Source organism: Myotis lucifugus, unplaced genomic scaffold (assembly GCF_000147115.1).
Source record: "Myotis lucifugus unplaced genomic scaffold, Myoluc2.0 scaffold_63, whole genome shotgun sequence".
NCBI classification, from domain to species: domain Eukaryota; kingdom Metazoa; phylum Chordata; class Mammalia; order Chiroptera; family Vespertilionidae; genus Myotis; species Myotis lucifugus.
This window is the reverse complement of record NW_005871111.1, coordinates 2,680,558-2,692,319: the sequence shown is the minus strand read 5'-3', so window position 1 is coordinate 2,692,319 and position 11,762 is coordinate 2,680,558.

Here is an 11,762-nt window from a genome sequence, read left to right as displayed (position 1 = left end):
CTGCTCAGTCGTTTGTCGCCCTCCCAGCCTGGTTGCCCACGCAGCCTGTTCGGCCATCTGTTCGGTTGCGATGGTCACTTAGGCTTTTATATATATATAGATGTTTCTAAATGTGTTTGTTCCTAATAATAGAGCTTAAAAGCACATGGAGAGCAAAAATTGACAAAACTAAAGGGAGAATAGGCAATCATAGTTGGAGACTTGAATAATTCTCTTTTAGTAATTGATAGAAAAATAATATAAATAATCAGTAACAATATAAAAATTCAAACATTATCAAACAACTTGATTTAGTAAGTGTTTATGGAACACTATATATCCAACAACTGAAGAATACACATCCTTTTCAAGCACTTAGAGAACGTTCATCAAGAAACACCATAATGCTAAACAAAGAAAATGTCTCAATAAATTCCAGAAGGTTAGAATCATACAGAGTATATTCTCTGACCACATGTCAAGTAAATTAGAATTCAATAGTAAAAGTATAGGTAGAAAATTCATAAAAATTAGCAAATTAATCAACATTTTTAATAACCCTGAGATCAAAAAACAATTCACAAGAAAATTTAGAAAATATGATGAACTAAATGATAAGGAAAACACAACATATTAAAATTGAGGGGATACAGCTAAAGTGGTATAAAAAAGAAATTCATAACTTTAAATGTATATATTAGAAAACAAGAAGGATCTAAAATCATGATCTAAGCTCCCACATTAGGAAGCTATAAAAGAAGAATGTAGGCCCAAAGTAAGCAGAAGATGTAATAGGTTAAGAAGATACTTTAATTAAGTAGAAGGCAAATAATAGAGAAAAATCAACAAAGCCAAAAATTAGTTCTTTGAAAATATGAACGCAAATGATAAATCCCTAGTAATATTGAATAATAAAATTAAGAGAGAAAAAAAACTATAAATTACCAACATGAAGAATGAAAGAGAGAATATAACCAGAGGTCCTACAGATAGTAAAGGGGCTCTTATAAATGACTTCATGCCAACACACAAAACAATGTAGATGAAATGGAAAAGTTCCTTAAAAAACACAACTTATAGAAGACTTAAAATAGCTGTGCATCTATGAAAGAAAATTAAATTTAGAAAGAATTTTTTTAATTTATTGATTTGAGAGAGAGAAGAAGGGGGAGAGAGAGAGAGAGAGAGAGAGAGAGAGAGAGAGAGAGAGACATTGACTTGTTGTTCCACATAGCTGTGCATTCATTGGTTGATTCTTATATGTGCCGGCCGGGAATGGAACCCACAACCTTAGTGTATTGGGACAATGTTCTAACCAACTGAGCTACCCAACCAGGGCAAAAATTGAATTCTTAATTTAAAATCTCTCCACAAAGAAAATCCCTAGCCCAGATGACTTTACAGATGAATTCTATTAAACATTTAGGGAAGAAATAATACAAATATTACACAAACTTTTTAAATAAAATATAGGAGGAGTCCTGGCCATCATTTCTCAGTGGTTAGAGCATCAGCCTGTGCACCAGAAGTTCATGGGTTCGATTCCAGTCAAGAGCACATACCTGCATTGCAGGTTTGATCCCTGCCCCCTGTCGGGAGTTTGGGAGGCAACCAATTCATGTGTCTCTCTCACATCAATGTCTTTCTCTCTCTTTCTCTCTCTCTCTCTCTCTCTCTCTCTCTCTCTCTCTCTCCTCCTCCTCCCCCCTCCCTTCCACACTCTCTAAAAATCAATGGAAAAAATATCCTCACTCCTTGGGTGAGGACCAGATATAGATATTGATATAGATATATAGTTATGGAGAGAACACTTTCTTACTCATTTTATTTTGCAAGAGAAAATAACCAACTTTAATATATACATATGTATGGAAACCCCACAAAAATGAGTCAGAGATCCCATATGCAGTAAAGGTTCAAAGATCAAAAGAGGGATTAAGATATACAAGGACATCCTGAGCTAGCGTGAGGTATGCAGATTGGGGGCTTCAAAGGGTCATTGCAGTTTTATAAGTTCTTTATATATTTTGGAAATTAAACCTTTGCAAATATCATCTCCCATCTGGTTGGCTGCCTGTTTGTTTTGTTGTCTGTATCTTTAGCTGTGCAGAAGCTCTTCAGTTTGATATAGTTCCATTCATTTATTTTTGCCTTTACCTCCCTTGCCTTTGGAGTCAAGTCCATAAAATGTTCTCTACCACCCAGGTCCATAAGTTTGGTACCTATACATTTTCCTATGTGACTTATAGTTTCAGGTCTTATGTCTAAGTCTTTGATCCATCTTGAATTAATTTTTGTAGGTGGGGACAAACTGCAATCCATTTCATTCATTTGCATGTGGCTTTCCCGTTTTCCCAGCACCATTTATGAAGAGACTATCTTTACTCCAATGTGCATTTCTGGCTCCTTTGTCAAAAATTATCTGTCCATATAAGTGTGGTTTTATAGCTGGGCTCTCTATTCTGTTCTATTGATCTGTGTATCTTTTTCTCTGCCAATACCATGCTGTTTTGATTATCGTAGCTCTGTAGTATATTCTGAAGTCAGGTAGCATGATACCTCTAGCATTGTTCTATTTTTTCAGGATTGCTTTGGCTATTCTGGATCTTTTGTGGTTCCATACAAATCTGATGATTTCTCGTTCTGTTTCTTTAAAAAATGACTTTGAGATTTTGATGGGGATGGCATTAAATCTGTATATTGCTTTGGGTAAAATGGCCATTTTAACTATGTTGATTCTTCCAATCCATGAACACAGGATATTTTTTCCACTTCATTGTGTCTTTTTCGATCTCTTTTAATAATGTTTTGTAATTTTCAGTATATAGGTCTTTCACTTATTTTAAGTTTATTCCTAGGTATTCAACACCAAACAAATAAACAATCCAATCAAAAAGTGGGCAGAGGACATGAAAATACACCTCTCTCAAGAAGACATACAACCAATAGAGATATGAAAAGATGTTCAACCTCACTGGCAATCAGGGAAATGTAAATTAAAACTACAATGAGATACCACCTTATACCAATTAGAGTGGCCATTATCAACTAGACAAGCAACAACAAGTGTTGGAGAGGTTGTGGAAAAAAGGGAACCCTCATTCAGTGCTGGTGGGAATGTAGGCTGGTATAACCACTATGGAAAGCAGGCTGGGTATTCCTCAAAAAATTAAAAATATAGCTAACATATGACCCAACAATCCCACTCCTGGGTATATACCCAAAAAACTTGAAATCATTTATATGTAAAGATATATGTGCCCCTATGTTCATTGCAGCATTATTCACGGTGGCCAACAGTTGGAAACAGCCAAAGTGCCCTATGATAGAGAACTGGATAAAGAAGATGTGGTATATATACACAATAGAGTACTACATAGCCATAAGAAAGGATGAAATAGCGTCATTAACAACAACATGGATGGACCTTGAGAACATTATGTGAAGTGAAATAAGTCAAACAGAGAAAGCTAAGAACTATATAATTTAACTCATATGTGGAATATAAAACTGAAACTTATTAACACAAACAGCAATGTGGTGGCTGCCAGAGGGAGGGAGTGGGGGAAGAAAGGGGTCCTAATATGAGGTGACTAGAGAACTCATATTTCATGCTCAAGGATTGAAAATTTCAATATGGTAATTATGTCATAAGTACAGAAAAATATATCAATGGTACAGATTAAGAGTTCACAAATAGGCTCACATACATACTGACAATTGATTTTTTCTTTTTACAAAGTCACCAATGTAGTTTAATGAAAAACAGAAAGTTTAATAAAGGGTACTTTACCAACTGGGTGGGAGGGGGCTTGATCTGTACCTTATACCAAAAAGAAAAATTAATTTGAGATAAATTAGGGCTTAAATGTAAATGTTAAAACTATAAAGCTACTAGAATGAAGTATACATGAGTTCTTTGTAAATTGGGGTAAGCCAAAGATTTCTTAGGACACAGAAAACAGTAATTGTAAAAAAGAAAATTGATAAATTAGAATTCAACAAAATTAAAAGAACCTGCTCATCAAAAACACCTTTAAGTGAATGGTCAATAAAATCAAGGAAAAATGTTCAACATCATTTGTCATCAGGGAAATGCTAATTAAAATCACAAGGAGCTACTGTTACATATTCACTAGAATGGCTAAAATTAAAGAGAATAGAATCCCAAATGCTGACAGGATGGAGAGCCACTGGGTTTCTCATTCATTGCTGGTAAGAATGAAAAATGTTACAACCACTGTAGTAAACTTTTTAAGTTTTTTATAAAGCTAATATACACCTTACCTTATGATCCAACAATTTCACTCTGAGATATTTAGCCAAAAGAGAATAAAAACACATGTACAAAAATTTGTACATCAATGTTCATTGCAGCTTTATTTATAATAGCAAAACATTAGAAACAAACCAAATGTCCATCAACAGGCAAGTGAATGACTAAAATGTAGCATATTCATCTTATGGAATATTACTTATTAATAAAAAGAACAACTGCTGGTTGATGCAACATGGATGCATCTCAAAAATATGCTCAGAGAAAGAAGCAAGACACAAAAGAGTATTTAATCTATAATTCAATTTTCACAAATTTCAAGAACAAATAAAACTAAGTTATGGTTAGATATTATATTGGTGGTTTAGTCTAGAGGGGGAGCTAGCATCCACCTCTAGTCTCCTCATGGGTAGACTGGAGAAGGACAGGAGGGAAATTTCCCTAGTGGTGGGAATGCTATATATCATAACTGGGGTGATAGATATTAAGATGCATGCATTTTACAAATATCCTATATAATAAATAGGTAATATGCAAATTGACTGTCACACCCTCGCACAAGATGGCCGCCCCCATGTGGCCACAAGATAGCTGGCAGGGGAGGGCAGTTGGGGGCGATCGGGCCAGCAGGGGAGCAGTTAGCTGTCGATCAAGCTGGCAGGGGAGTGAGGAGGTGATCAGGCTGGCAGGCAGAAGCAGTTAGAGGCAATCAGGCAGGCAGGCGAGCAGTTGGGAGCCAGCAGTCCTGGATTGTGAGAGGAATGTCCAATTGCCGGTTTAGGCCCTGTGGGATCGGGCCTACACAGGCAGTTGGACATCCCCCGAGGGGTCCCAGATTGGAGAGGGTGCAGGCTGGGCTGAGGGACACCCTCCCCCCCTCCAGTGCATGAATTTCATGCACTGGGCCTCTAACGTATTTATACTTCAAAACAAATTTTTAATTTACAGCAGAAAGCAAATGAGAAAAACTTAGGCAGTAGGCAGGTGCCCACAGCTATGTCAAAGCATCACTTTCAGATTTAAACTACTTCAGAAATATCCCCAGATTGTGAAAGCACACCCCCATGGTAGAAGTGAAGATACTAACTACAGTGAATCTTCCAGAATCTCCAGGTTGATTCCAGGTCCATGGCAGGGTAACTCACTCTCCTAAACTTCCAAGGAAGGCTTATAGGTAATAATAAATGGAAAATTTGTAACATCAAAGCTTATAACTGCAAAGGAATGGAGGGCATCTAGCTGTGGGGTGGTGGATCTATGCACACACAGTCACATGTTGGGAATGGAAATGAGTAAGGCCAACCCAGTGAGACCATGAAGACTGCAGCATCATCCAGAGCCAGTGGAGCACCATCCTGTGGAAATGCAGGCCAGTATACCCAGCTCTTCCATTTCTAAGAGAAACTGGAAATTCATATTTCTTATATAAAATCTTCCAACTTTTAAAGGTTGGCAAATACTTTTTAAATTATATAGATCTGTGTACAGAAATCATGTAGACAATTTAGGAGCAAACCTTTGTGATCTTGGAGTAGGCAAATATTTTTAATTAACAATTACTAGTAAAAGCACAATACCTAAAAAATAAATTGGTAAACTTTACTTTTGCGACATAGGACACTGTTGAGAGAATTAAAAGACAGGCCACAGACTGAGAGAGAATATCTACAAGTTGTATATCAGATAAAGAACTTGTATTCAGAATGTACAAATGGCATTCAAAACTCAGTAATAAGAAAACAAACTCTGGTAGGTGGTAGACATGAGCAGAGCAAGGATGGTGGGCCAGGTACAGAAGGTCACAGGGGCAGAAAGCCCTGGGTGCCTAGCAAAGGACAATTGTAGGGTGGGACCACGTCCCCAGGGTGACCTTTCCTCTCCTAGCTGGTCATGAGGTTTGGACCACCTGACCTTTTCTCCCTAAAAATAACATCGAGGCATCAGTTATATTTCAGCTCCAGGCCCCAAAAAGCAGCAAAACCAGACAAGCAATGCCAAGGCCAAGGCTGACCTCTGAACCAGCTGCATTGAATAATGACCTCTTGCCCTCACACTGACCTCTTGTCCTCAATCAGTGGAGACCATGACCCTGAAAGGACACACCAGGAAAATTGCTGAATATTCTATTGAGATCTTCCCCTGGGACCTCCCCTAAGATCTCCATCCTTAAAACCCTTAGGTCAGAGGACCCAGCTATGCTCATCTTTCCAGAAGCATGCCCAAGGCTTTCCCTTGTTCCTCCCTTCCCTATCTCAATCCCCCCAGAGGAGTCCCCTTTACCTTCCTCACTTCTAACCTCTATAACTTGTTTTCTAAGCCCATTTCTTCTACAAATTACTTCTTCTACCTCTGTAATTTTATGAATAAATATTCTCTTATAGTTTGAGCCTTGGCTCTGAATTCTTTCCTAGCCAGAACTCAAGTACCGAGGTTGCTGAAACCAGGTCCAGTCTGACCCTACGGGCTAACACCTGGTGCCATTCTTGCTGCCTCCAACAGTATGGCTGATTCATATGGTTGGTGCATATTTAACTTTATAAGAAACTGCCAAATTGTTTTTCAAAGTTGTACCATTTTACATTACTACCAGTAGTGTATGGGAGTTTCTCCTCATCCTCAAGACTTCAATAAGCAATGTTTTAACTTCCCATTCTAATATGTAGGTAGTGGTATCTTAATGTGGTTTTAATTTGAAGTTCCTTAATAACTGATGATGTTGAGCATCTTGTTCTGTGCTTATTTGCCATCTGTCTATCTTCTTTGGTGTTGGATCTGAGTCATTTGCTCATTTATATCATGTTTTGTTGTAAACTATGATACATCTATGTAATGAAAGACTACTCAGCTATCAAAAGGGATGAACTAATGATATACACAACAACATAGATATCAAAATAGTTAAGCTGAGTGAAAGAAGCCAGACCAAAAAAAAAAAATCCATCTTGTATGATTCCATTGACATAAAATTCTAGGGAATGCAAGCAAACATATAATAAAAAGATGCAGATCAATTGTTACCTGGAGCAAGGAGTGGAGAGACAAGGGATGGATTACAAAGGGGCATGAGGAAACTTTTGAGAGTGATGGATAAGTTCATTATCATAATTGTGATGGTTTTCATGGGTGAGTTCGTATGTCAAAATTTATTAAATCATACACTTAAAATATGTGCAATTTATTTTATGTCAGCTACACCACAATAACTTGAGTGTTTTATAAACAGAAAAAAAAACCTTAATTTAGACCCAAGCAAAGACATCTTCTAGCATACAGCCCTTGCAATGCCAGTTTGCCTCCTCTTCTCAAGTCTTACTCTTCCTATTTAAGAGATAAGAAAACTGAGACCTAGAAAGATACAGTAACTTTCCCAGGTAAAAATTTTTTTTGTAAACTCTGTGTCTAGGGGATAGATAAGAAAAGGTCAAAATGATGTGGTTGATAAGGATGATTATTTAAATGGATTATAGGTCTATTTTAAGAATTGCTTTCACAATAAAAAGCAAAGCTTAAAATCAGAAAATCTAGTCTGAACTTCCATTTCATCATTAGTTATCTCTGTGACCTTGAGCAGTTTCCTTAAAATGTGTAGAATCTCAGTTTCTTCATCTCTGTACCTATGTTAAGAATATCTATATATATATATAAAAGCCTAAGCAACCAAATGACTGAAAGACCTACAGGTCGACTGGTTGCTATGACGTGCACTAACCCACCAGGGGGCAGACGCTTAATACAGGAGCTGCCCCCATGGTCAGTGCGCTTCCACAGCCAACCTCCCATGGCCAGCCAACCTCCTGTGGTCCCTCCCCACAGCCATCCGGCCTCCCCATCAGCCCCGACTGGGGCGGCGGGGGAGGCCAGCCAGCCAACATCCCATGGTCCCTGCCCCGGCTGGCTGGCCCCACCCCACCCCACCCCAATCAGCTCCGATCACTGGCCAGGCTGAGGGATCCCACCCGTGCATGAATTTGTACACTGGGCCTCTAGTCTACCTCATAAGGCCTTCTTGAAGATGAAATAGGATATGCTCAGGTAAGTTTTCATATAAATATTAGTTGGGTGAATTTAATTTGTAAGATAGATGGGTAGGACATGTATTATGAATTGAGTGTTGTTTTGTAAAACAAAACAAACAACAACAAACAATTATCCACTGAGATTGCTAGAAAAGCAGTCTCTAGATAGAGAGTAGGGGAAATCTCTTCCCAGAGTCACTTAATTTCGAGGTCTCGAGATGGGAGCCATATCTGGCCCTCTGAAGTATTTAGATGCTGAGTGTATAGTATTTTTAAAATTTTAAGTCAACAGCCTGACCAGCATGGCTCAGTAGTTGAGCATCCACCCATGAACCAGGAGGTTATGAGCTCGATCCCCAGTAGGGGGCGTGTAGGAGGCAGCCAATCGATGATTCTCTCTCATCATTGATGTTTTTATCTCTCCCTCTCCCTTCCTCTCTGAAATCAATAAAAATATATTTTAAAAAATGTAAGTCAGCATATGAAGTTTGAGAGTTTTCACATAAAAATAGGAATTTCCTGCTTGTTTTGAAAAAGCAATGAGCAGATCTGGCCACACAGAGCCTACACTGAGGAAGAGCAGTGGGGAGTGGCAGGTGAGGGAGGAATAGGTGCCCCTCCAGAAGGGGCGGCTCCTTCGTGCTCTGACGGTCCCCACCATTCCTCATACCCTGCCACCAGGCCTCACTTAGGATCACATAAACCTGGCCCCCATGGGCATTTCTGTGTGCAACTCATGTTTTCCACCACCTGCCTCACACAGTCAAGCGTCATTGCCGGAGGGCCAACCATGTTTATGATTTGTCATCTAGAAATGATGATGAGCTATGTTGACATTTGGACAGCCATTCAACAGAATCGACTCCCTCTAGGCTGCATGTGTAAGCAGTTTCCACACACGCCAACTGAAGCCGAGATCTGGCAATCTTCCAGCATATTTGAGCAATGTAGATATTCAATTTGGATTCTTTTAGACACCAAAGTCGATACATTTTGGGGGTCCTGACTCTCAAATGATCCAACTTGACATTCCACCTTGATCAAATGTACCTGGCAACTGCCCCCTCTCCATAGACCTAGGCTCTCATAGCCACAATTTTAACTGATTTTCTAACCACGTTACATTTCCTGAGGACACTTGATGGGCGTAAAACCCAGTGTTACCCAGGACACTGAGCTAGCTCCACATTAAACCTTGAATCAGCCTGCACAGTAAAAACCCAAAACATATTTAGGACGAGAGAGGAGAAACCAACAGATAACAGATTTAAGAAAGTTATTTTTATATGCAAAAACTACCAAACTGCCTACAATTAGTGAATACAAATCACTTTTTGGCTCTGAGATAGTTCCTCACAGCACACAATGTAAGTTAAAACGTATGCTTGAGACCTTGGCGTACATCTGCTCTTGATCTTCTGTCAATACAAAATATTTTTCCTCTTTCAACCTAAACACTGAATCAGGAAGCCTGTAATGAACTATACAGTACTAGCCAGTCTAAAAGCATTCTCCAAAACCAAAGTCCAGAAACAGATACATCTCCTTGTTTGTCTCTTCTCATAACTACGAAATGCACAGAATCACTTGAAGTGTTGAGCATTCTGACTGTAGGGGCTTTTGTCACTGAGAAATACAGGTCACCATGAGGAGAATTGTCCTAGACAGTGAGATCCAGCTACGGAAGAGCCACCCCTGGGAAGAGAGGCAGCTGACTCTCTCTGTGTCTATGGTTTGTTTTGTTTTGCTTTTTCAAACAGTGAAATGCTTGTGGTTAATATTTTTGTGGATCTCATCCCCCTCGAGAAAATGCACCGCACACAACCCATCTTCTATTTTAATTTTGTAACAATACAGCGAAAGATCTGGCGTGATGTGTGAACCCTAGCAAGCCAAGAAGAGAGCACTCCAAAAACTAATACTCATTCTAAGGAAAGATGTGAAACATTCTAAATCATAAACCCAGGTACCACCAGACCCCAGACAAACAGTAAAGAAGTGTTCCTGTTTCCCTTTTCTCGTCTTCCTCAGAGTATACCATTCACTCCAGACGTCCTTATCTGTCTAATAAAGGCCAGATTTTTATGGACACATTTCATCTGTTTCTTGCCATAGACACCGAAAGCTCTGGAATGCGGAGTCTCTTTCTGAGCCACCATTATCTCTCCACACATTTGCAGGGAGGGCACCAGTATAATTCTCCCAGGCCCCTGACTTTGTTTTTTAAACACAATCCCATTATGCACGCAGTGCATCTGTTTTCCTCGAGGAAGAGAAGCAAGCATTCTTGATTACTCTGCCTTTTTCCCTCCGAGAAACGGCCTACACACAGATGACACGAACCTTTTGATCAACAAGCTTCCAAAGAGATACAGATTTATTCTCCACAATCAGCAAGGAAGCTGCACTCAATTTTTTTCCTTTAGTACAGTTAGGGGGGCGAGGAGGAGGAGGAGGAGGAGGAGGAGGAGGAGGAGGAGGAGGAGGAGGAGGAGGAGGAGAATCCTATAAAATTATGATGGGACAGGCTTCCTTTAGGGAAATGAGTAGAAAAACATATGCAAGGTAACCCCAGGAAGGTGCACAGAAATTGATCCCCAAAAGTTAATCACAAGACACCCCAGTTTAAGCAGAAAGCACCTTGGGTTTTTCCTCTTGGATGATAGATCCCCCCTTTTTCTTTTAAATCTCATTGATCTCTAGACTCATAACAATGTTAGGCGTCTATTGTCACTCCAGGGTTTTTCATCTTTGTGTAATTTTACAGACCAGCTTGGAGAATCCCTGCACTAGAGGGAATTATTTGGATTCCTGTTTTACAGCTGACGAAACTGAAGAAGAGAAGCAAAGAGCTTCCCACTGAGACACAGAAAGAGCCTGTTTGAGGGGCTCAGTCTTCCGGGTTTCAGAGTTCAAACGCCCACTCAGAACACAACAACAGGAGAACAAGACGGCCTTCTAAATCTCACATGAAATGCTGGATCTTGTTATTCTCTTTATATAATACACTAGCATATATTCGCATGGGCAGAAACGGCAACGGCAGAGAGATGTGATCAAATAGTACCTATATCCAATTTGGTCTTATTCTGCATAATGATGTGATTGAAGAAATACACTGGAACCTTGCTTCTCCAACTTAATTTGTTCCAGAAGGCTGTTCGAGAAGTGATCTGTTCGAAAACCAAATCATTTTTCCCCATTAGAAATAATGTAAATTGAATTCATTTGTTCCACACCCCCAAATGATTCCCTGTTTTAACCTGTCTTATATACAGTACATGTCTAATGGAACGTTTAATCTATACACAAACACTTCCTAAATGTATTGAACCACCCCCTACCATCCTTAAACAAATCATGTTCAGCACCCATTCCAGGGGTGTCTTTCAGAAGGTCAGCATGCGACATACTCGCTCTTCCACATATCACTGCCTCTGAAATGCTGTCACTGGCTAACTGCTTTTCATTTTTACAAAACAGCAACCATT